This window comes from Equus caballus, chromosome 21 (assembly GCF_041296265.1).
Source record: "Equus caballus isolate H_3958 breed thoroughbred chromosome 21, TB-T2T, whole genome shotgun sequence".
NCBI lineage: Eukaryota > Metazoa > Chordata > Mammalia > Perissodactyla > Equidae > Equus > Equus caballus.
This window is the reverse complement of record NC_091704.1, coordinates 12707318-12733757: the sequence shown is the minus strand read 5'-3', so window position 1 is coordinate 12733757 and position 26440 is coordinate 12707318. Positions and strand designations below refer to the sequence as shown.

Here is a 26440-nt window from a genome sequence, read left to right as displayed (position 1 = left end):
CCATACAGAAATTGTCCTCCTCTATCTGGCTTATTTCACTTAACATAATTCCCTCAAGGTCCATCCATGTTGTTGCAAATGGGACGATTTTGTTCTTTTCTATGGCTGAGTAGTATTCCATTGTATATATATACCACATCTTCTTTATCCAGTCATCTGTTGATGGGCACTTAGGTTGCTTCCCCATCTTGGCTATTGTAAATAATGCTGCAGTGGACACTGGGGTGCATGGGACTTTTGGAATTGCTGACTTCAAGCTCTTTGGATAGATACCCAGTAGTGGGATGGCTGAGTCATAAGGTGTTTCTATTTTTAATTTTTTGAGGAATATCCGTACTGTTTTCCATAGTGGCTGCACCAGTTTGCATTCCCACCAGCAGTGTATGAGGGTTCCTTTTTCTCCACAACCTCTCCAACATTTGTTACTATTTGTTTTAGTTATTTGTGTCATTCTAATGGGTGTAAGGTGATAGCTTAGTGTAGTTTTGATTTGCATTTCCCTGATGATCAGCGATGAGGAACTTCTTTTCATGTGTCTATTTGGCCATCAGTATATCTTCTTTGGAGAAATGTCTGTTCATGTCTCCTGCCCATTTTTTGATTGGGTTGTTTGATTTTTTTTGTTGTTGAGTTGTGTGAGTTCTTTATATATTATGGATATTAAGCCTTTGTCAGATATATGACTTGCCAATATTTTTTCCCAGTTAGTGGGTTGGTTGTTTGTGAACAGGTCCCTTTCAATCACTAGTTCTTAGCATTTTATATTTTTGTGATATGCTCTTTTTTTCTTTTTATGGATTGAAAAAATATTAGTTGTGGGTTGCTATAGATATAGCCAAATTAGGAGAGAAATTAAGTATGATAATTCTTCTTAGGTCAAAAACTTAATTCTCTGGGCTGTAGAAGATTATGAATCCCAAAACTGGAATGTTCTTTAAAAGTCTTTGAAATCATCATCTTTTTATAAAATTATTGATAGTAAAATTGACCATAGTTCAATGTGTTATGTAATACTTGATTGTAATCACAGTAAAGGAGTAGTTGGTGATGTCATGATGGCCCAGTATACATGATATGGAAAGGATCCTGTGAGTAGCAGTACATAATCTCAGTGATGTCAGAGTAATCTGTTAAAGTATAAGTTGTGATGGCTTGATTCTTTCTATGACTTGAAAGATAGCTGGTTATATGCACTTCCATCCAAGACTATGCACATATATGTATATAGATAGAGATATTTAGTGCTAAAATGTTCAATCCTTGTAGTCTCTATAGTTAAAATTATAAAAACATCCAAATTTTTAAAGTTTGAAATATATACGCCATAGAACATACCAAGAAATGATCTTTTACTAAGTTTACATAGAGTTAAAAAATATAAAATTATTAAAGGTTACTATACTAATATATAATGGTAGTGAGTAAAATGGTTATGTAAACGCTCTATCTTGTTAACAAGGTTAACAAGAATATTTAGTTTTGAATCTCTCCCATTTTTAGCATGAGGTGGTTTTATGTCATATTTGTGTACTATTTCTAAATTAATTTATAATTAGCAAATTTATGATAATTTATAAATTGTAGTTATATATTACAGTATTATAGTTATATACAATATGTAATGATATTCAATTTTATTGAAGTATGTTTTCTGCTTTTCAGAGAAGGGAAAATGAAGTATTGTGCTAGGCTTATTAATTTAAGGACCCAATAATTTTTTGTTGTTGCTTTGGTGAGGAAGATTGGCCCTGAGCCAACATCTGTTGCCAGTCTTCCTCTTTTTGTTTGAGGAGTATTGTTGCTGAGCTAACACCTGTGGCCCTCTTCCTCCATTTTGTATATGGGTTGCTGCCACAGCATGGTTTGTTGAGTGGTATGTAGGTCTGTGCCCAGGATCTGAACCAGTGAACCCTGGGCCGCCGAAGCATAGTGTGGGAACTTAACCACTATGCCACTGGGCTGGCCCCCCAATAATTTTCGAGTGATGCAATGAAAAACATTCAGTTACCCATTCCATTTGTATTTTATAAGACTAAAACTTGCATCCTACATCAGCTTTAACTCATCCTTGCTTTGTTAAATAGTTTATAGGATAGAGAATGAGACCCTGTGTAATCTATACTTGAATAATCTTCTACTTAGAGACTGCAGGTTAGTGATTATCTCCAAAGGGGTAAATAATGTTGTACTTCATATGGCAGAAGAGAGAAAAGAGAAGCTAACGTCCCTGGTAAGGTGTGGTGTCACATTGTGAAGTATTAGGGAATTTATTTATTTGGATATATATTTGGAGAGATTTCAGGAAAATTAAAATGAGACTATAACTTACATAAGAAAATGAGTTGAAAAACAGGTTAGAATAAAAAGTGGTCTGGGGCTTACTAGTCCCTGGAGAAGTAGATTGAGCCAATATATAATATTCTCTTCTGTTTGGATTTGTTTGTGTGTTTCTCGCTTCAAGGGATGACATTGTCCCTGCACCATTGACACTGTCTCTCTGAGGCTGAGATGAGATGTGTTATCAGACTTTATTTTCAGCTTTTGTTGATTTTAGACGTTTTTTTAAAAAAAGACTTTTAGTATCTCTTTTTGCCTGCACGCTTTTTTTTTTCTGACTCTTTCTGTCATTGCTTGTCTTTGGACGTCTCGTTTCTGTGTTTCATGGCTTATACATAAAATATACTACAGATATGAATTATTATTGCTGGATAGATTAGTGTTGGGCCATTATAATATCTTTATATGGTACCTTCCTCATTAACAAATGGGTTATCACATCTGCTTTTCACAAGAGTCTGTCCATACTTTCCCCGTTTTGCACTCAGTGGTAGCGATATTCAGAAAGATTAAAGTAGCAGAGGCTGGCCCTGTGGCCGAGTGGTTAAGTTCACGCGCTCCACTACGGCGGCCCAGGGTTTTGCCGGTTCGAATCCTGGACGTGGACATGGCACAGCTCGTCAGGCCATGCTAAGTCGGTGTCCCACATGCCACAACTAGAAGGACCCACAACTAAAAATACACAACTATGTACCGGGAGGTTTTGGAGAGAAAGAAGAAAGATAAAATCTTTTTTTAAACAAAAGATTAAAGTAGCAGTCTAAAATTACTTAGTAAATGGAGGAACTGAGATAAGTACAGTTGTTTCCTTGGGAGAAATCATTATTTTCTGTCAGCGATATTTAACTTTTATTTACTCAAGATCTTGGTGTTCCGGGTCTTTTTTTTTTTAATCTTTTTTTACCTCTGAGAAAATGGTTAGCTCACCATAGATCAACCCTGTTATTTTAGCAGTCATTCAAATACTGACACTGCTTTCATTATTAGAACAGTATTTATTTTGTTTTCAATAAGGACACTCTTTCTTTTAGACTAAAAAATACATTTTTAAACTATAGATGTCTACTTAAATGAGGTTTTACGGTAAATTATTTAAATCGTATATATGTACATTTACCCTTTTGGCAGGTTCTTCCTTTTTTTTTTTCAGCTCAGTAATGTTAATTATTCTAATTCCGTGATTTCCGAATTAAACAAAAATCAAGATGCTTTCAGTCCATCATATAAAACAGCACAATTTGGAACATTATTTGAAAGATTAAACAGGTAAGCAAAGATGTTGAAGGAAATAAAGAACCTGTAGCATGCTTTCTTTGAGTTATTAATTTGATTTTACTGGACAGAAGTAGTTTTAGTTAGAAACGTAAACAGACCTAAGTAAAACTTCTAAGGAAAAAAAACCACTGTAAGTAAAATGTAGCATTTAATTAAAGTAGTTATAAGTAACGATTTTCTGATGTACATATCTACCTTTCATTTATTTATTTTAAAAAAAATTTTGGGCCAAGGTGCTTTGCATCTGTTTTATAATCCCTGTTTTATGAATTACTACTTTCTTTTTCTTTATCATAAACATAATAATATTTTTTTCATATTTATGGTAGTTGATCAGTGCCCCATTTTTATTTTCTAGGTGTCTCTATTTAAACTCTGGTTTGTTGTTTTAAAAGACATTAAACTTGTAAAACCAGTTTGAATCACTCTTGGTAATCATAATGAGAAACTTTGACTCTGTAATTCTGTCTCAGTCTTCCTCGTTTTAGTAAATGGCACCACTATTCACTCAGTTGCTTAAGCTAAAAAAAAGTTGTACCTGATTCCTTCCTTTCCTTCAACTCCCAATATCTGTTTCACAAAGTATTGTCAATTCTGTATTCTAATAAACTTTAAAGTTATCTACTCATGTCTCCATCTCTACAGGTTCCATTTCAGTCTAAGCCACCACTGCCTCTTGCCTAGAATTGTAATAGCCATATAACAGTTCTTTTTGTTTCCTCTTTGTCCTTAGGTCTATTTTTTTTCACACTTTATTAATGTATAATCAACATACCATAAACTGAACTTATCTAAAATGTGCACTTTGGTAAGTTGTGACATATGTCAAAAATAATGACCATTCATCATCCCCAGTAGTTTCTTTGGGAACCTTTGTAATCCCTTCCTCTGGCTACTTTACATCCCTTACTCCCATCCCAAGGCAACTGCTGATCTGCTTTCTATCACTGTTGATTAGTTTGTATTTTCTAGAATTTTATATAAATTGCATTAATACAGTATGTTTTCCTTGTTTTGGTCTAGCTTCTTTGACCTAGCATAATTTGAGATTCATCTATGTCGTTGGTTGTGTATATCAATGGTTCATTCCTTTTTATTGCTGAGTAGTATTCCATTGTATGGCCATAGCACAGTTTATTCATCTGTTGATGACCATTTGGCTTTTTTCTCCAAGTTTTGGCTATTCCAAATAAAGCTGCTATGAAAGTTCATATAGAAGTCTTTGTTTAGACATATGCTTTCATTTCTCTTGGGGAAATATCTACGAGTGGAATGGCTGGGTCATATGGTAGGTATATGATTAAATTTTTAAGAAACTGACAAACTGTTTTCTAAAGTGATTTGTACCATTTTACATCGCATCAGCAGTGTATGAGAGTTCCAGTTGCAGCATACCTTTGACAACACTTGGTAAAGTCAGTCTTTTAAATATATCTGCCATTCTAATCAATATGTAATAGTATCTTACTTTGGTTTTAATTTTGCATTTCCCTAATGACTAATGATGTTGGCATCTTTTCATGTGCTTATCAGCCATTTGTGTATCTTTGGTGAAATGCTTACCTTTTTCCTTTCCTTAGTGGTGTCTTTTTGAAGTAAAAAAGGTTTTAATTTTGATGAGATACAGTTTATTAATTTTTTCATTTAGAAATTGTTTGTGTGTTGTCATAGCTAACAAGTCTTTGACTAAGCCAGGGCCATGAAGATTTTTTCCTATGTTTTTTTCTGTCTTGTAGTTTTAGATCTTACATTTAGGTCTCTGATCTGTTTTGAGTTAACTCTTATGTATTGTGTGAGGTAAGGGTCTAAATTCACCATTTGCATTTGTGGAAAGGAAAGAATATCTTTTCCCCACTGAATTGCTTTGGTACCTTTGTTGAAAATCGATTGACCAAAAATGTAAGTTGTTTTTCTTTTCCCCCAGGAATCTCAGTTCTGTTCCATCGGTTAATTATGTCTATCTTTATGTCAGTGCCACACTGTCCTGATTGCTATAGCTTTACTGTATGTTTTGAAATTGAGAGCTGTATTAGTCTTCCAGTTTATTGTTCTTTTTTGAAAATGTTTTGGCTTTTCTTAGTCCTTTGCATTTCCATGTAAATTTTAGCATCAACCTGTCAGTTTCTGGAAATAAAAAAAGCCTACTTGGATTTTGATAGGGATTGTATTGAATCTGTAGATCAATTTGGGGAAAATTGCCATCTTAACAATAGTGATTTTTCCAATCCATGAACATGAAATGTTTCTCCTATTCATTTTTTTTTGAATGTCGTAACAGCTTTATTCATAGTGGTCCCAAATTTGAACTAACCGAGATGTCCATTAATAATAGAATATTATGGGGCTGGCCTGGTGGCATAGTGGTTAAGTTTGCATGCTCCACTTCGGTGGCCTAGGGTTTGCAAGTTTGGATCCCAGGTGCAGACCTAGCACCACTTGTCAAGCCGCACTGTGGTGGCATCCCACATAAAATAGAGGAAGATTGACATAGAGGTTAGCTCAGTGACAATCTTCCTCAAGCAAAAAGAGGAAGATAGGCAACAGATGTTAGCTCAGGGCCAGTCTCCCTCACACACACACAAAAGAATAGAATATTATATAATATTCATGCAGTGAAATAATACACAGAAATGAAAAAAAATAAACTGCTGATACATGCAGTAACAAGCATCTCCATGGAAGAATCTCAACACAAAAAGAGGACCATTGTGTAATTCCATTTATGTGGAGTTCAGAACCTGGCTGAATTAATGAATGGTGATAGCACTCAGAATGGTGGTTACTGTTGGGAGGTGTGGACTTGGAGGGGCATGAGAGAACCTTCCAGTGTGTTTGAAGAGTTTTATTTTTCCAGATTTATTGAGATATAATTGACAAATAAAAATTGTATATATTTAAGATGTTCAAGATGATGATTTCCTATACATATACATTGTGAAATGATTACCACAGTCAAGCTAATTAACACATTCATCACCTCAAATAGTTACCATTTTTGGGTATGTGATCAGACCACTTAAGATCTGCTCTATTAACAAATATGCAATTTACAAGTATACAATATAGTATTATTAACTATAGTCATCATCTTGTACATTAGATCCCCAGAACTTACTCATCTTATAACTGGAAGTTTGTACCCTTTGACTAATATCTCATTTCCCCTACTCGCCAGCATCTGGCAACCACCATTCTATTCTCTGCTTCGAGTGTGACGTTTTAGATTCCATGTATGGGTGAAATCATATAGTGTTTGTCTTTCTGTGTCTGACTTATTTCACTTAGCATAATGTTCTCCCTCTTCATCTATGTTGTCACAAATGGCAAGATTTCCTTTTTTATGGCTGAACCATATTACATTGTGTTTGATCTTCTTTAATTTCTCTGAGTAATGGATTTTTTTTTTTAAAGATTGGTACCTGAGCTAACAACTGTTGCCAATCCTTTTTTTTTTTTGTCCTGCTTTTTCTCCGCAAATCCCCCCAGTACACAGCTATATATTCTAGTTGTGGGTCCTTCTACTTGTAGCATGTGGGATACTGCCTCAATGTGGCCTGATGAGTGGTGCCATGTCCGCGTCCAGGATCCGAACCGGCAAAACCTTGGGCCGCTGAAGTGGAGCATGTGAACTTAACCACTTGGCCACTGGGCTGGCCCCTCAGTGATGTATTGCAGTTTTCAATATATAAGCAGTGTGCTGCTTTTGTTAAATTTATTTCTAAGTATCTTATTCTTTTTATGCTGTTGTGAATTGAATTATTTTCTTAATTTCATTTTTGGATTGTTCATTGCTAGTGTATAGAAATACAATTAATTTTTGTATATTGATCTTGTATCCTTCAACTTTGCTGAGATCATTATTAGTTCTAGTAGTATTTTTGTGGATTCTTTAGGAGTTTCACCATACTGGATTATGTTGTCTATAAATAAAGGTGTTTTTATCTCTCCTTTTTCAATCTGGTTGCCTTTTACTTGTTTTTCTTGCCTGAGTGACTACAACCTCTAGTACAGTGTTGAATAGCAGTGACAAGAGTGGACATGCTTGCATTTTTCCCACTCTTAGGGAAAAAGCATTTAGCCTTCACTATTAAGTATGATATTAGCTGTAGGTTTTTTTGTAGGTGCCCTTTATCAGGTTGAGGAAAGTCCCTTCTATTCCTAGTTCATTGAACGTTTTTATCATGGATTTTGTCAAATGCTCTTTCTGTGTCCCTTGAGATTATCATCTAGTTTTTTCCTTTATTCTATTAACATGTAATATATTACCGTCTTTTGAAGTATTAAACTACCTTGCACTCCTGGGTTAAAAGCTGCTTGGTCATTATATATAAACCTCTTCATGTAATGCTGGATTTGGTTTGCTAATATTTTGTTTATGATTTTTGCCTCCATATTCATTAGGAAAATTGGTCTGAATTTTTCTTTTCTTCTTATGTTTTTTGTCTGGCTTTCATATCAGGATAATACTGGCCTCATATAATAAAGTGTAAAGTGTTTGCTCTATTTAATAGAAGAATTTGTGGATTCTTTAGATGTTTTTGCATCAGGGCTATTCTTAGTGGGAAGGCTTTTTACTAATTTTTTTTACTTGTGTAAAGATCTATTCAGATTTTCTAATTTCTTCTTGAATCAGTTGTAGTAATATGTGTTTTTCTAGGAATTGATCCGCTTCATCTAAGTTGTATGATTTGTTAGCATAAGGTGATTTATAGTATTCCCTTGAAATCCTTTCAGTTTCTGTCAGGTTGGTGTTGATGTCCCTTTTTGAGTTCTACATCTGTGTCTTTTCTCCTTTTTTTCTTGGTCAGTGTAGCTGAAGATTTGCTAATTTTATTGGTCTTTTTAAAGAACTAAGTTTAGGGTTTTATCAATTTTCTCTATTTTTCTGTTTTTCATTCCATTGATCTCTGCCCTAATGTTTATGATTTCCTTTTTCTGCTTGCTTTTGGCTTAGTTTGCCTGTCTTTTTTTAGTTTCTTAAAGTGCAAGCTTAACTTACTGATTTGATATATTTCTTCTCTCCTAATACAGGCATTAAAAGGTATAAATTTCCCTCTAAGCAGTGCTTAGAGGCCAACCAATGATTAGTTGGAGGTTGTGTTTAAGTACCTTCAGCTAACAAGGCTTCCTCCCTTGCACAAGACCTTACACTCAGCCAGGGATGAGTAGATACCTGTAGCTCTTTCTGGTCTCTCCTGAGTCTGCACTCAGCCTTACACATGTATGCAACCTTCCAGACCACCAGGAGGGTCTGGGAGTTTATCAAAGCCTCTTGTACCTTTTTGTTTTCTGGATCTCTCTATGAAATTTCTGGATGGTTTTTGCTTGCTCCAAATATCTCAGCCTCAGGCAGCTGCAATTTTGGGCTTCTTTGATAGTTTGCCACCAAGACCATGATTATTTTTGACAAATTCCCTGGGCATGAGTCTCCCACCTTCCCGACCCTCTCCAGACAAGCTCAGCCTTGGTAGGCTACCAGCCATGGAGTTGGGGGTGGAGGGATGGTGGCAGCCTAAGGCTAAAACTCCACAGGCTCCCACTGGTTCTACTAAGGTTGAGTAGTTTTTCTTGAAGTACTGCTTCACAGTTTATTGGATGCCATTGGTCACTCCCCATATTTGAGATGATTTTTTTGGTGAGTGTTATCTGGTTCTGTTACTGCTTTTAGGGCACAAGATTTGCCAGGTTTCTCAGTCTCTCATTCCAGAAGTCTGGCCCCACAATTGATTAATTTTGAATGTTAAACCAACCTTGTATTCCTGAGATAAACCCTGCTTGGTCACAATGTGCTAACCTTGTTATGCATTCATTGGATTTGATTTGCCAAAATTTTGTTAGGGATTTTTACATTAGTCTTCATGAGGGAGATTACTTTCTAGTAATATCTTGTAATATCTTAGTCTGGTTTTGATATCAGCCTAATGTTGGTGTCATGGAATGAGTTGAGAAGTATTCCCTCCTGTGTAATTTTCTGAAAGAGTTTGTGTAGGATTGGTACATTTCTTCCTTAAATGTCTGGTAGAGTTCATCAGTGAAGTCAGTTGGTATGAAGTTCTTTTTGTGAGAAGGTTTTTTTTTTTTACTATAATTTCCATTTTTTACTAGATAGAAGGCTAGTTGGATTATTATTTTTTTAGTGAGCTTTGGTAGTTTGTGTCATACAAAAAATGTATCGATTTTATCTATGTTGTAAAATTTATTGACTTAAAGTTATTCATAATATCTCCTTATTATGCGTATGAAATCTCTAACTTCTGTAGTGATGTCTTTTCTCCCATTACTAATATGGGTAACTTGTTTCTTCTCCCCTTTTTCCCAGTGATTATTCTGATTAGAGACTTGCCAATTTTATTTATTTTCTCACAGAATCATCTTTCAGTGTCACGTATTTCTTTTGTTTTTATTTCATTGAATTCTGCTCTTATCTTTATTTCCTTTTGTCTGTTTACTTTGGATTTAATTTACTCCTTTTTTCCTGATTTCTTAAGGTGAAAGCTGAGGTCATTGACTTGAGACTATTTTTCTTTTCTAATGCACGTGTTTAGTGCTGTAAATTTTCCATAACTGCTGCTTTGCTGCATCCTACAAATTTTGATATGTTTTGTTTTATTTTCATTCAGTTAAAAAACTTTCTAGTTTTCCTTTTGATTTCTTCTTCACTCCATGAGATATTTAGAAATTTGTTATTTGGTTCCTAAAGACTTTTCTGTTATCTTTCTAAATTAATTCCATTGTGGACAGGGAACATCCTTTGTGTGATTTGAATCCTTTCAAATTTATTGAGACTTGTATTATGGTTATGAATATAGTTTACATTTAGTGCAACAATTGATATATGATTGGATTTGTCTGTTCTCTTGCTATTTATTTTTTATTTCTCCCATATAATCTTTGTTCCCTTTCCCTCTTTTCTGCCTTTATTTGATTTTAGTCTTTTTTATGACTTACTTTATCCTTTTGTTGGCTTGTTATCTATAACTCTGTTTTGTTTTTCAGTGGTTTCTTTAGAATTTATTGTATATATTTTAATTTATGACAGACTATATTCTAGTTGTGTTATACTACTTCAAGTATTGTGTAAGAACCCTGTAATGGTATGCTTCCGTTTCTCCCCTCTGGCCTTTGTGGTGTTGTATTCATACATTCACTTATATAAATGTTATAAATCCAAAAATATATTATTGTTCCTTTTGCTTTAAAGAGAGTTAAAAATTAAGAAAATATGTTTTTTATACTTAAGCACAAATTTATCATTTTTGGTGGTCTTTGTTATTTTGTGTAGATCTAGATTTCCGTGTGGTGATATTTTCCTTGAAAGACTTTTGTTAACATTTCTTATAGTGTGGGGCTGCTAGTAATTAATTCTTTCAGCTTCTGTGTATTTGTAAGTTTTTATTCTTTTCTTTTTGAAAGGTATCTTTTGCATTGTTTCCTACTAGAAGTTGCTGTCATTCTTATCTTAATATCTATATATCTAATATATAATTTTTCTCTGTTTCTAAGATTTTTCTATCATAGATTCTCCATGGTGGATTTTCTATCATAGATTTCTATCCATTGATTAGGATGTTCCTTTTCTTTTTATTTCTTGTCTTTGAGCTGCATTGAGCATCTTGGATCTGTGAACTTAGTTTTTATCGAATGTGGAAAATTCAGCCATTGATTTTTTGGATATTTTTTATTCCTCTCCTCTCTTCTTTGGGGACCTTAATAACATGTAAGTTAGTCCATTTGAAGTTGTGTCACAGTTTATTGATGCTCTGTTTATTTATCTTCATCTTTTTTTCTCTCATTGTTTCATTTTATATAGATTATATTGCTTTTTCTTCAGATTCTCTAGTTGTATCTTCTTTGGTGTCTAATCTCTGTGTAAATCTATTCAGTATATTTTTTATCTCTAGAAGTTTGTTTTGACTCTTCTTTATATCTTCCATGTTTCTATTCAACATCCTCAGTCTTTCATCTATCTTTTTGGACGTAGGGAATATAGTTCTGATAACTCTTTTAATGTCCTTGTCTACGAATTCTATCATTTGTGTCATTTCTTGGTCTATTTCTAATAATTGATTTTTCTCTTCATTATGGGTTGTAACTTTCTACTTTTTTGCATTCCTGATAATTTTTTTTTAGATTGTATACATTATGAATTTCATCTTTTTGGTCTGGAAATTTTTGTATTCCTATAAATTTTCCTGAGGTTTTTCTGGGATTTTAGTTGCTTGGAAACAGTATGATCTTATTAAGGCTTGCTTTAAACTTTGTTAAACAGGACCAGATACACCTTCACTCTGTGGCTAATTTTGCCCCCTGCTAAGGCAATATCCTTCTTGTATTCTTAGAGTTCCTTTGAATTAAGAGGTTTTCCACTCTAACTGGTGGAAACACAAAATTTTCCCATTTCTGTTTGAGTTCCTGGAATTGTTCAATCTTCTCATCTTGGGTGTTGCTTTTCCCAGCCTTGGGTAATTACTTCATATGCATGTGCTGATCAGTACTTAGCTGAAGATTTGAGAACTTTCTGTAGATCTCTGGAGCCCTCTCTCTTTGAAGCACTCTCCTTCATGGTACTCTGCCCTGCATACTCTGTTCTCTGCAGTCTTCCTGACCTTCCAGTGCTCTTTCCTCAACAAAGGGAATCTGTGGGCTCCAACTGGATTTCCCCTCTCTGTTCTGTGGCTTGGATACTCTCTCCAAGCAATAAGCTAGGAGCAGTCATAGAATTCACCTTACTTGTTTTCTCTCTGTCAGGGATCGTTATCCTATTCTATCCAATGGCCCAAGTCTGAAAGCCATTGTCTCATACAGTTTGTCCAGTTTTATAATTCTGTCAGTCAATGAGGCTAAATCTTGTTTCTCTAACTTCATTTTGGCCAGATGGAAATCAGCATATTCGTATTCACCCAGCAGTCAGACTGATATTTTTTAAGGCAAAAAGCAAGAGAGTTTTACTTTTGTACTTAGCAATTTTCAATATTTCTTATTGCTCTTTTCCAAAATAAAGCTCTACATGATCTGGGCCCTTTTGTACCTTTTAAGCCTTAGGCCGTAAGTTTTCTTTCACTGATTCTATTCTAGCTTTCCTCCTCTTCTTTTTGTTTCTCACATGTGCTGCAAATCTTGTATTTCTGTTTATTCCATCCCCCTGCAGTATGCATACTCCTCTCTTTATATGTCTAATCATTCTGTATCTTTAGCTTATTTATCACTTCTTTGCTAGGAACTTTCCTGACCAGCTATCTGAAAAGGACCTCCAACACAAGTTGTTCCATCGTCTGATCTTGTAGCACCTATAAAGCTGCTGTAATTATCTTTTTTATTTGTTTATTTCTTTTATCCATTGTACTTATTAATGGTTAGTTATCTTATTTATTTGTTATTATCTTCCTTCACTAGAATATAAGCTGTATTATCTCCCTACCACATGGCAGGCATACATTAAATATCTATTTAATGCACATAAAAGGCTTATTTAGATAATGAATTTATCCATATTGTAGTCCGTAAATGAATGAACTTTTATCTATAGGAAAAAGTGTTAAAGAAGTTGGATCGATTTATCTTAGTAAGGCTTTTATATTTTTAGCATCATTTCTCTCTGTCATCTTTACAAGTAGCAATCCTTCCCAACATTCAGTCCCCAACTCAAATGCCACCAACTTGATTTTTCTCAAGTAAAAGCATTTCTTTTATTTACTGTCGTAACACTGTAGAATAGCACTTATCACTTTCTAGTTTTTCTTTCCCCTTCCGGACTATTTCTTGTGAGCAATAACTGTGCATTATACATTTCTCTGTTCTCCAGATCTCTCAGTGAGTGATTCTTCTGAGTCAGAATGCTTAAAATGCTGTTTAAAAATGATTATTTACATTTGTAGTGTGCTTTCTAATTTATGAAGTGCTTTTACATTTATTTTCTCATTTAAAGTAATACAGTTTCTCTGGTGTGAATGGTGTATATTATTGCGTGCTATAGGTTATGCCTTTGATATCACAGAATAACATTATTCTGCTCAAAACACCACTAAGACCCGTATTGAGAAAAAGTGTAGGATCACGGTCTACGAACATTCCTGGACAAAATCTCTCTCTCTCTTTAATGCCAAACTGAATTCTTTTCTCTGTCCCCAATACGTGGCATAGTGCCTGGAACACGGCAGGTGGACCTGCTCATTAGATGTTTAATGAATAACTTAAAAAATAAAATTGGAAATCAATCAGTTTTAGCGGTCTATGTTTCTTTTCTAAATTTCTTTGGTACCTCCAATCTCTGGAACAGCCCACCCCTCAGTAAATTTGTGGATAGTCAATGGCAACAAAGTCCAGAGTATCTTGATTTTTTTTTTTTTGTTAGATTGGCACCTGAGCTAACATCTGTTGCCAATCTTTATTTATTTCTGGTTTTCTTCTTACCCCCAAAACCCCCCAGTACATAGTTGTATATTCTGGTTTTAGGTCCTTCTGCTTCTGCTATATGGGACGCCATGTCAGCATGGCTTAATGAGCAGTGTGCTAGGTCCGCACCCAGGATCTGAACTGGCGAAACCCTGGGCTTCCGAAGTGGAACGTGTGAACTTAACCTCTCTGCCACAGGGCCAGCCCCAGAATATCTTGATTTTTAATTATTTCGTATAATAGCTTTGATTCTTTTATACAAGTTGGACATAACTTAGAATTATGATTTATACATTAGAAGGGAACTTATAAGTTATCTAGGCTAACCTTTTCATCTAATTCGTCTTATCTCTTGGCTTTATTACATATATATGCATTTGTATCTGTATTGCTCTCCCTTGGGAACTTCAGAGTTGTTTTTATATCCTTGTTAGGTTGAGAGATATCTGTTATAGTGTTCTGATAACTCTGATTTGATGTTTTAACACTGGGGATAATTTTTCCCTGCAGTGTGTTCAAAATATCTTTCTCTGATTAAACAGAGCAGCAGTTACATGCAGTGGTTGTCTAGGGTATTCACTAGACCTTATTACAGAAGACATGATATAGGTTGGTCATATTTTGTTAATATAACAGTGAATTGAACCACATCATACTTCATTTCAACACATTTTTTTGTGTTGAAATACAAAACTAAGTGTAGATTATTTTCATACTCACTGAGGCACATTAGACAAATTTCCACCCAAAAAAAATATTATTTATTCAAATAAAAAACTGAAAACATAGTCCAGGTAAATGTTAGTAGCTACTCAGTATGTTCTCTAAGAATTTAACTTTAAGTTTCTAAATGAAAATTTTCTATGCTTTTCTTGTTAAATATGTTTTTATTTATCTCAAAGTCCAGGAAATCAGAATTTCCTTACTGAAAGACCTGATATAGTTACAGGTGAAGATTGTGGAACCATGGATGAGAGAAGACAGTCAGACTTCATTATTGAAAAACAGTCAGTACAACATATTTTGGAAGAAAATAGGAAAGAGGTTTCAAGTTTTCTTGAAGATGCGAACCAGCCAACACCCAGCCTTCTGTCAGAGAATTGTGACTCTTTTATTAGTGAAAATGTGATCAATTTATTAAACATAGATCAGTGGAGTATAAAGAAAACCTTTGACAAGTGTGGTTTTGACAGTATGGGAGATATTTGTGCAGTCACTAGTTCTGATAAAAACCATTCCACTGAGAGATGCATTAGAAGTACTTTTACAAATCCAGAGTTGACTTTTAGTAATTCTACTTTTAATAAGACAAGTTACCCAGAAAAGTGTCAGCCAAACAAGAACTATCAGAAAGAGTATAACGATCATGAAAGAAATAATCTTAGTACATCTTTTGAGAAGGATAGTTTCCCAGCCAGCTCTGAAAAAAAAGGTTGGTGTTATACGCGAGAAGGGTAATAATCTATTGGTCTTTTTGTTTTTAGTACATATTTATATATAATATAGATATGTGTGTGTGTGTGTGTGTGTGTATTTGGAGGAGTATAAAATTGAAAATAGAGTGACGTTCTATTATGCGACATTGTGTGGACCAGTGATTTCGTTCCATATGGGTCATGCTAATAAGCTTCCAATTTAAAAAAAAGAACTAGTCTGTGCTAGAGTTTTAGTTCAATGCATACTTTTATTTTTAAAGGAAAATTTGAAAGTGATTACCAAGAGAAGGCACCACAGAAGACAATCCAGATATATCCAGTGAACCGTTTGTAAGTTTTCAGGTAAATCTGGGGAATGCAATTCAGCATCTAGTATAATGCGTATTGAAGGGTTGAACTGATGCAATGTGAGGTAGGGGTGTTGCTGTCTCAGAGTGGGCAGACTGGCCTCTACAAAGGCTTACCAGTTGTCAGAATCTTAGTAATATCATCCTAGTTGAGAGTATGGTGCTCGTATTTGCCAGCACAAAGCCGTCATCTTATCTGAATCTTAGTGTTAATTAGATTTGAGAAAACTGACTTATGTGTTCAAGAAACTTACACACTCACCAGAATGTCAATTTATTAATTTACAGTAAGAAATAGAAGGGTTACTTATATAGGAATGTTTACTGGCATGATAAGCATGTTTTCTAATTTTTGGCAGCTCTCCATGGGAAGGTGGCTTGGTTAGTATAGAATCAGAACAAGGGAGTAATAGAATTCAGATGCTAATGGCATAAGCAAACATATCAAGAGTTTATGGGACTGCAGTTATACTTAATTAAAGAAAACTTGTAGTTTCGGAATAGTCCTAACTTTCTTGGTAATAATTGTGGTTTAGTCAAATCTTGGTAATTAACAATCATGAATTAGAATAGGTTTTTATTTTAGAAGTACTTTCTTATGGAAATATTTAAAATATCTATTTGTAAAAAGAATACCTATATGCCATTTTTATGGGATTGGCACAACGAATAAAACATTCAGAACTTATTTAATAAAATAAAAAAATTAGGTTCTTTGCTGTCAAACTTCCAGGTATTCAGAAACTTATGAATAAAAATTAGCATGTTAGACCTTGAATTTTAAAATGTACTTTATGAAAGTGATTTTAGAACATGGTTCTCAAAGCTGGGTGCAGAACTGAATCACTCAAGGGGGTGATTTTAAAATACAAAATACCAAATTTGACCCACACCCTTAGGATGGAGCTTATTTATTTTTTAAAAAGCTTCCCTTATAATTCTGATCTGCAGCCAACTTTGGGAACCATAATTTAGAACAATAATTTTCAGAGAGAATAAATCAAACTTTAATACTGTCTTATTTGTGACCCTAGGGGTAACATCCCTTTGAAAGAATTGCCTTCTAAGCAGTCGTGGAACTTTGGACTTGGTGAGGTAAAGTACATTTTACATTATCTTTCCAATTAAGTCAGTTGATAATTCATGTCATATTTTAGTATTTGCAGTGTACTTTCATTTAAGGTAAGCTTTTATTGAAAAATTTCTTTTTAGGCTACTTTTCCTTACTCTGGAGAAATTATAGTTTAGGTCTAGAAATAAAATTATTGCCTTTTCAGAAACTATAATGTGTTTATTTGAGAAAAACCAATCTAGATGCATTTATTTCTTTATTTCTTTAAATTTTTATTTTTTTCGGATGTACATCGTATTTCGAATTCTGTGTACATTACATCATGTTCCCCGCCCGCACACTAATTATAGTGCATCCCCTCCCATGTGAGCCTAATCACCCCTTTTGCCCTCCTGCCTCCCCCAGTGGTAACCACCAGTCCAATCTCCAATGCTATGTGTTTTTTTTTTTCTTTTTGTCGTTTTTAATCTTCTACTTATGAGTGAGATCATATGGTATTTGACTTTCTCCCTCTGACTTATTTCACTCAGCATAATACCCTCAAGGTCCATCCATGTTGTCACAAATGGCCGGATTTCGTCATTTCTTATGGCTGAGTAGTAGTCCATCGTGTATAAATACCACATCTTCTTTATCCATTCGTCCCTTGATGGGCACCTAGGTGGCTTCCAAGTCTTGGCTATTGTGTATAATGCCGCAGTGAACTTAGGGGTGCAAGGATCTTTATCCCTTTGTGTTTTCAAGTTCTTTGGATAAATACCCAGCAGTGGAATAGCTGGATCGTATGGTAGATCTATCCTTAATTTTCTGAGGATACTCCATCCTGCTTTCCATAGTGGCTGCACCAACTTGCACTGCCACCAGCAGTGAACAAGGGTTCCCTTCTCTCCACACCCTTTCCAACATTCGTTGTTTCCTGTGTTGTTATTTATAGCCATTCTGACCGGAGTGAGGTGATACCTCATTGTAGTTTTGATTTGCATTTCCCTGATAGCTAATGATGTTGAGCATCTTTTCATATGCCTGTTGGCCATCTGGACCTCTTTGGAGAAATCTCTGTTCAGATCTTTTGCCCACTTTCTAATTGGATTGTTGGTTTTTTTTGTTGTTGATCTATATAAGATCTTTGTATATTTTGGATATTAACCCCTTATTTGATATATGGTTTGCAAATAGCTTCTCCCAATTGTTAGGTTCTCTTTTCGTTTTGTTGATGGTTTCCTTTGCTGTGCAGAAGGTTTTTAGTTTGATGTACTCCCATTTGTTCATTTTTTCTTTTGTTTCCCTTGCCTGGTCAGACATGGGACTTGAAAATATGCTGCTCAGACCAATGTCATAGAGCATACTGCCTATGTTTTCTTCTAGAAGTCTCATGGTTTCGGGTCTTACATTCAAGTCTTTAATCCATTTTGAGTTGATTTTTGTGCATGGTGTAAGGGAATGGTGTACTTTCATTCTTTTGCATGTGGCTGTCCAGTTTTCCCAACACCATTTATTGAAGAGACTCTCCTTTCTCCATCGTATGCTCTTGGCTCCCTTGTCGAATATTAGCTGTCCATAAACGTGTGGGTTTACTTCTGGGCTCTCAATTTTGTTCCATTGATCTGTGTGTCTGTTTTTGTGCCAGTACCATGCTGTTTTGGTTACTATGGCTTTGTAGTACAATTTGAAATCAGGGAGTGTGATACCTCCAGCTTTGTTCTTTTTTCTCAGGAATCCTGTGGCTATTCGGGGTCTTTTGTTGTTCCATATAACTTGTAGGATTCTTTGTTCTATTTTTGTAAAAAATGTTGTTGGAACTTTGATAGGGATTGTGTTGAATCTATAGATTGCTTTAGGAAGTATGGACATTTTAACGATGTTAATTCTTCCAATCCAAGAGCACGGACTATCTTTCCATTTCTTTGTGTCTTCTTCGATTTCTTTCAACAATGTTTTATACTTTTCGGTGTAGAGATCTTTCACCTCTTTGGTTAAGTTTATTCATAGGTATTTTATTCTTTTTGTTGCAATTGTAAATGGGATTGTATTCTGAATTTCTCTTTTTGCTACTTCGTTGTTAGTGTATAGAAACGCAACTGAGTTTTGTACATTGATTTTGTATCCCGCAACTTGACTATATTCCTTTATTATTTCTGAAAGTTTTTTAGTGGACTCTTTAGGGTTTTCTAGATATAAAATCATGTCGTCTGCAAAGAATGACAGTTTCCCTTCTTCTTTTCCAATGTGGATCCCTTGTATTTCTTTTTCTTGCCTGATTGCTCTGGCTAGGACTTCCAATACTATGTTAAATAAGAGTGGTGACAGCGGGCATCCTTGTCTGGTTCCTGTTCTTAGAGGGATAGCTTTCAGTTTTTCTCCATTGAAAATGATATTTGCTGTGGGTTTGTCATATATGGCCTTTATTATGTTGAGGTATTCTATACCCATTTTATTTAGAGTTTTTATCATAAATGGATGCTGTATCTTGTCAAATGCTTTCTCTGCATCTGTTGAGATGATCATGTGATTTTTATTCTTCATTTTGTTAATGTGGTGTATCACGTTGTTAGATTTGCAGATGTTAAACCATCCCTGCATCCCCGGAATGAATCCCACTTAATCATGATGTATGATCTTTTTAATGTATCGTTGTATTCGATTTGCTAGTATTTTGTTGAGGATTTTTGCGTCGATGGTCATCAGTGATATTGGCCTGTAATTTTCTTTTTTTGTGTTGTCCTTGTCTGGTTTTGGTATCAGGATAATGTTTGCTTTGTAGAAGGAGTTAGGAAGCCTCTCCTCCTCTTCAATTTTTTGGAAGAGTTTGAGAAGGATAGGTATTAACTCTTCTTTGAGTGTTTGGTAGAATTCACCAGGGAAGCCATCTGGTCCTGGACTTTTATTTTTTGGGAGGTTTTTGATTGCTGTTTCGATCTCCTTACTGGCGATCGGTCTATTCAAATTTTCTACATCTTCTTGGTCCAGTTTTGGAAGGTTGTATGTTTCTAAGAATTTATCCATTTCTTCTAGATTATCCAATTTGTTGGCGTATAGCTTTTCATAGTATTCTCTTATTATCTTTTGTATTTCTGAGGTGTCCGTTGTAATCTCTGCTCTTTCATTTCTGATTTTATTTATTTGAGCCTTCTCTCTTTTTTTCTTGGTGAGTCTAGCTAAGGGTTTGTCCATTTTGTTTATCTTTTCGAAGAACCAGCTCTTGGTTTCATTAATTTTTTCTATTGTTTTCTTAGTCTCTATTTCATTTATTTCTGCTCTGATTTTTATTATTTCCTTCCTTCTGATTTTGGGCTTTGTTTGTTGTTCTTTTTCCAGTACCTTTAGGTATGCTTTTAGATTGTCTATTTTGGATTTTTCTTCTTTGTTGAGGTAGGCCTGAATTGCTATAAACTTCCCTTGTAGAACCGCTTTTGCTGTATCCCACAGATTTTGGCGTGTCATGTTTTCATTTTCATTTGTCTCCAGGAATTTTTTGATATCTTCTTTGATTTCTTCATTGACCCAATCATTGTTCAGTAGCGTTTTGTTCAATCTCCACATTTTTGTGGCTTTTCTGGTTTTCTTTCTGTAGTTGATTTCCAGTTTCATACCTTTGTGGTCAGAAAAGATGCACAGTATTATTTCGATCTTCTTAAATTTATTGAGACTTGTTTTGTGGCCTAATATGTGATCAGTCCTGGAGAATGTTCCATGGGCATTTGAAAAGAATGTGTACTCTGTGGTTTTTGGATGGAATGTTCTGTATATATCTACTAAGTCCATCTGGTCTAATGTGTCCTTTAAGGCGAGTGTTTCCTTATTGATCTTCTGTTTGGATGATCTATCCATTGGTGTAAGTGGAGTGTTAAAGTCCCCTACTATTATTGTGTTACTGTCTATTTCTCCTCTTATGTCTGTTAATAGTTGCTTTATATATTTAGGTGCTCCTATGTTGGGTGCGTAGATATTTACAAGTGTTATATTTTCTTGTTGGATTGTTCCCTTTATCTTTATGTAGTGCCCGTCTTTGTCTCTTATTACAGTTTTTGACTTAAAGTCTATTTTGTCTGATATAAGTATTGCTACCCCTGCTTTCTTTTCTTTGCCATTTGCATGGAATATCTTTTCCCATCCTTTCACTTTCAGTTTGTGAGTGTCTGTAGGTCTGAAGTGTGTCTCTTGTATGCGGCATATACATGGATCTTGTTTTTTTATCCAGTTGGCCACCCTATGGCATTTGATTGGAGCATTTAGTCCATTGACATTTAAAGTAGTTATTGATAAATATGTATTTATTGCCATTTTGTCACTTTTTCTTTTTTTGGGTGTTTTAGTAGTTCTTCTCAGTTCCTTTCTTTTTCTCTTGCTCTCTTCCCTTGTGGTTTGATGGTTATCTTTAGTAATATGTTTGATTTCTTTTGTCTTACTTTTTGTCCTGCTTGTTGTAGGTTTCTGGTTTGTGGTTACCATGAGGATCCTATTTAATATACTGTGCATGTAACAGTCTATATTGAGTAGATAGACTCTTTAGCTTGACCTCTTTCTAAAAGCTCTACTTTTTCACTCCCCTCCTCCCACATTATGTTTTTCACATTATATATAGTCTTGTGTTTAGTGTGTGTCTATCTATTACCCTCTTATCATTGAAATAGGTGATTTTAGTACATTTGTCTTTTAACCTTCATATTATCTTCACAGGTAGTTGATCTGCTGCCTTTACTGTCCTTTTACCTTACTAGTGATTTTATTGCCTGTCTTTTGTTGTTGTTGTTTTGGGTTTTTTTGATAATTTTTTTTAATCTCTATTTGTGGTTGTTGCTTTCCCGCTTAAATAAGTCCCTTCAGCATTTCTTGCAGAACTGGTTTCTTGGTGATAAACTCCTTTAATTTTTGCTTGTCTGGGAAGCTGTTTATCTCTCCTTCCATTCTGAATGACAACCTTGATGGATAGAGTATTCTTGGTTGTAGGTTTTTTTCCGTTTAGCCTTTAAATATGTCGTGCTATTCTCTTCTTGCCTGTAGGGTCTTGACTGAGAAGTCCACTGATAGTCTGATGGGCTTCCCTTTATATGGCACTTGCGGCCTTTCTCTTGCTGCTGTTAGGATTCTCTCTTTGTCTTTAATTTTAGAATTTTGATTATAATATGTCTTGGTGTGGGCCTCTTTGGGCTTCTCTTGTTTGGAGCTCTCTGTGCTTCCTGAAGTTGGATGTCTGTTTCCTTCCTCAGGTTAGGAAAATTTTCCTCTATTATTTCTACAAATAAACTTTCTGTCCCTTTGTCTCTCTCTTCTCCTTCTGGGACCCCTATAATCCGAATGTTAGCACGCTTGATATTGTCCCAGAGTTCCCTTACTCTCTTCTCATTCTGTCTAATTCTTTTTTCTCTTTTCTGTTCTGCTTCGGTGATTTCCTCTAGTCTTTCATCTAGTTCTCTGATCCGTTCTTCTCCTTCCTCTACTCTGTTATTGAGTCCCTCGAGTGAATTTCTCATTTTGAGTATTGTATTCTTCATTTCTGATTGTTTTTTTTTTATATCTTCCAAGTCTTTGCTGATGTGCTCACTGTGTTCATCCATTCTTCTCCACATATCTGTGAGCATCCTCATGATATTTTGTTTGAATTCCTTGTTGAGTAGGTCACTAGTTTCTGTTTCACTTAGTTCTAATCTACAAGAGCCGGATCCTGTAAGCTCTTCACAGCAAAAGAGACTCAAGTTCAGAAAGATTAAATAACTTGTTCACAGTTACACATTTGAGCCAGGATTCAAACTTTTGTCTTATCTGACTGTATATTTTCAACTATATTAATTGTTTTGTCTTTTTGTCTTCAGTATGTACATTGAGTACATATCATGAATTCATTTAATAGAATTTATTGTCTTTCTCCTATATGCTAGACACTGAAGATTCAGTGGTGAAGAAACAGTTTTTGTTCTTATGAAGCTTATATTGTGTTATGCACTAGACTCTGCAAGGTACAGAGATGAAGGGACATGGGACCTGTTTTTAGGAAGCTATGGTCTAGACAGAAACAGAAAAAAATATAATACATTTAGATAAATTGCTCCAATTGGGGTTTGTACAAAGGGCAGTGGGAGACAAGTAAAAAATAATTCTAAGTTTCATGGCTAGTCAGGAGGAAGATGTAATAGAGGAGAAAACTTTTGATCTGGATATCAATTAATAAGTTTACCAAATGGACAAACTGCCTTCATACTATGAAGAAGCAACATAGATAGAAACTAACAAGTGAGAGAGTATAGCTTATTTTAGAAGCTGCAAAGTAACTTCATTCCAGTTGTTGTTATTGCTACTACTATAGTGTAAATTACAAGCGATGGCGGAATGGCAAAAGATAATTCTAGACAATATAAAGGGCTAGGTCATAAAAGACTTTACATGACATATACCAGTTTTATTTTCTGTCACCAAACAGAGCCACTGAAAAAATTTTAGTAGAGGAGTTTGATGACATCTGAGTATTAAAAAGTTGACTCTAGCAACAATGAGAGATTTGAGAAGTGGCATGACTCAAGGCAGGGCAAAAAATAATGAGGGCTCGAAGTTGAGCAGTGTAAGTAAGGATGGGAATGAGGGAAGAGCTATCACAAAGATTTAGAAGATCTTGATTTGATAGTTGTTGTTGATTAGTTAAGGGAGAAGGAAAACATTGAAGGAGACCTGGATTTATTATTTGGGTAAATGGGTAGTTGATGCGATAGTGCCATTCACCTAGATTGAAGTGTTAATGTTTTATTGAGGATTTTTGTATGTATGTTCATCAGGGATATTGTCCTGTGATTTTCTTTTCTTGTGGTGTCCTTGACTAGTTTGGATATCGGGGTAATGCTGGCCTCATAAAAGGAGTTTGGAAGACTTGTCTCCTCTTCTCTTTTTTGAAATAGTTTGAGAAGGATAGGTATTAATTCTTCTTTGAATGTTTGGCAGCATTCACCAGTGGAAGCCATTGGTCCTGGACTTTTGACATTGGGAAGTTTTGGATTACTGGTTTGATGTCTTTACTAGTAATAAGTCTATTCATATTTTCTATTGCTTCATGAATTAGTCTTGGTAGGTCGTATGTTTCTAGAAATTTATCTTTTTCTTCTAGATTGTCCAGTTTGTTGTTGTATAATTAATCATAATGGTGTCTTATGATGCATTTTATTTCTGTGATATCAGTTGTAGCGGCTTTTCTTTCATTTCTGATTTTATTTATTTGAGTCCTCTCTCTTTTTTCTTGTTAAGTCTAGCTAATGGTTTGTCAATTTTGTTTATCTTTTCAAAAAACCAGCTCTTAGTTTCATTGATCTTTTCTAGTGTCTTTTAGTGTCTATTTCATTTATTTTCACTCTGATCTTTGTTATTTCCGTCTTTTACTAACTAGGTTCAGTTTGTTCATTTTCTTGTTCCTTGAGGTGTAAAGCTGTGTTGTTTATTTGAGATCTTTCTTGTTTCTTAATGTGGGCATTTATCACCAGGAACTTCCATCTTAGAACTGCTCTTGTTGCATCCCATAAGTTTTGGTATGTTGTATTTCCATTTTCATTTGTCTCAAGATATTTTTTAAATTTCTTTTTTGATTCTTCTTTGACCCATTAGTTGTTCAGGAGCATGTTATTTAATATCCACATATTTGTGAATTTTCCAGTTTTCTTCTTGTAATTGATTTTGAGTTTCACGTCATTGCAGTTAGAAAACGTGTTTAATGTGATTTCAGTCTTCTTAAATTTATTAAGATTTGTTTTGTGGCCTAACATATGGTCTATCCTGGAGAATGTTCCTTGTGTGCTTGAGAAGAATGTGTATTCCGTTGCTTGTGGATGGAATGTTCTGTGTATGTATGTTTGGTCTATCTGGTCTAAAGTGCCATGTAAGGCCAATATGTTTTTATTGATTTTCTGACTGGATGATGTATCCTTTGATGAAAGTGGGGTATTAAAGTCCCCTACTGTTGTATTGTTGTATATTTTCTCTCTTTAGGTCTGTTAATATTTGTTTTATTTATTTTGGTGTTCCTGTGTTGAGTGCATAAATATTTACAAATGTCATATCCTTTTGTTGGATTCACCCCTTTATTATTATGCAGTCATGCATTGCTTACTGACGGGATACATTCTGAGAAATATGTCAGTAGGCAATTTCATCATTGTGAGAACCTCATAGAGCATACTAAAGGGGAACAAAATTTGCCATCCCAAAATATGTCTCTTTAACGTGAGGATTGTTTTATTTTTTATTTATTTATTTATTTTTTTTTTTAAAGATTTTATTTTTTCCTTTTTCTCCCCAAAGCCCCCTGGTACATAGTTGTGTATTAATTCGTTGTGGGTTCTTCAAGTTGTGGCATGTGGGACGCTGCCTCAGCGTGGTCTGATGAGCAGTGCCATGTCCGCGCCCAGGATCCGAACTAATGAAACACTGAGCCGCCTGCAGCGGAGCGCGCGAACTTAACCACTCGGCCACGGGGCCAGCCCCACGTGAGGATTGTTTTAGGCTGACTATTTCTGAGAAAAAAAGACTTAGAAAGTTTGTCTTGTAACCTACCCCTTAACTTCCTAAAAGAATTCAGATTAAAAAAAGCTGTCTCAGGAAGCAAGCTATCACCTTAGCGTAACATGAACTAGGTGATAGACAGGAAGGCACCTAGAAAAGCCTGATTTTTGGACTCCCTTCTGTGTTCTTCTGTTTCTGTGGCCAAACACTTGTTTTCTAAGCATTTGCTCCTTTTCACTTACCTGTGAATTGCCTTCTTTCCCTTTCAAGTCCCTGACTCTCTTCATCTCCAACATCTTATTTTGTCTTTACCTGAAGATGATATTTAAGTTGAAGGCTTTGGCTAGTTACTTGGTTTTATTGTGTTTCTCACATGTGTACATGTTATTAAACTTTTGTTTTTCTCCTGTTAATTTGTCTCGTGTCAATTTAATTTTTAGATCAGCCAGAAAAACCTAGAAGAGTAGAGGAAAATTTCTTCCTCTCTTACAGTACTTACACAAACCTCAATGGTATAGTGCCGGGGTCCCGCCCCGGCGGAGTCCAGGTTCCTGAGGGATGGATGGCGTCGGCGCGATGAGGGAGGGGGAAAATAAAGGGGACGTGAGACTTGGGTTGGTGTTAGCAAGTCTGACTTTACTGTGCACAAGTGTCGTTTATATATTTTTCAGGATTAGTACAGAAATAGTTTTACAAATATTCTCAGAGAGATAAGGAAGTAAGAAACGAGCACAAGAATATTTATTAGCATTCCATTCTATAGCGTATAAGGTTAATGATCGTCTTCTCTGCAATTAACTAGTGTTTGTTGTCTCTAAGCTAAAGGAGATAGGTACCTAGGCGTCTGTTGTAATTCATGGTAAAGTTAAATCAAAGAGAGAAGGTCCAGGCCTCCGGACAGGACAGCAGCCCGTCTGGTTACATCCTGGTGGAGCCATCCCTGCCTCCCTCAATCATTTACGCCATTAGTGTAGATGGTTAATGGGAACAAAAGGCGACTCCTGGGTGTCTTATCCCCAGGGCTATCTGCATTCTCAGTGGGCAGTTAAACATCTTTACTTTTTCCGCGCCCTTTAGGGGGTGGAAGCATTCCTTTGTCTTTTAGA

At 35.2% G+C, this 26440-nt stretch overlaps 1 pseudogene; it reads left to right on the top strand.

The window, feature by feature from the left end:
* Positions 1-26440, top strand: part of LOC138919745 (regulator of DNA class I crossover intermediates 1-like) — an 85103-nt pseudogene that overhangs the window by 33862 nt on the left and 24801 nt on the right.